This window comes from Pundamilia nyererei, unplaced genomic scaffold (genome assembly GCF_000239375.1).
Source record: "Pundamilia nyererei isolate P.nyererei 1_Seehausen unplaced genomic scaffold, PunNye1.0 scaffold00559, whole genome shotgun sequence".
NCBI classification, from domain to species: Eukaryota; Metazoa; Chordata; class Actinopteri; order Cichliformes; family Cichlidae; genus Pundamilia; species Pundamilia nyererei.
In genome coordinates, this window is record NW_005187960.1 from 20,192 (window position 1) to 20,670 (window position 479).

The following is a 479-nucleotide window of genomic DNA, read 5'->3' on the forward strand; positions in this document are numbered from 1 at the left end:
TGCGTACGCGGAACAAAGCGGACGTTGTATTAGTTTCCTACAAATTAAAATAAAACAAAAGGAGTAAACGGTATTTCCAACAAGTTGTGCTCAAACACAACGTGAAATAGTTGGACAGAAATATTGAAATAACACCAGATTTTAGAAGAAGGTTAACCCCATAAACAATACACACACCACATCTTGGAGTAAAATAAACATAAATAATTTCAAATTATGCGTCATGAACGATGTAACCTCGGAACATTTTACACACACGCTACCCAAAAACAACACTTGCAATGAAGACAAAGTTACACAAGTGTACAGGAACTGTAAACACAACTGGATCAGAGCTTCATATGGAGGCGGGTGTTATTGCTAAAAGACAATAGCATCCACCATTACTCAGGCACGTAGCATAGCTATTAGGTTGGCAGAGCTGGAATAGCTCATGTAAATACAGTGTAATACACTTCACATCCTAAACATCTTAAATT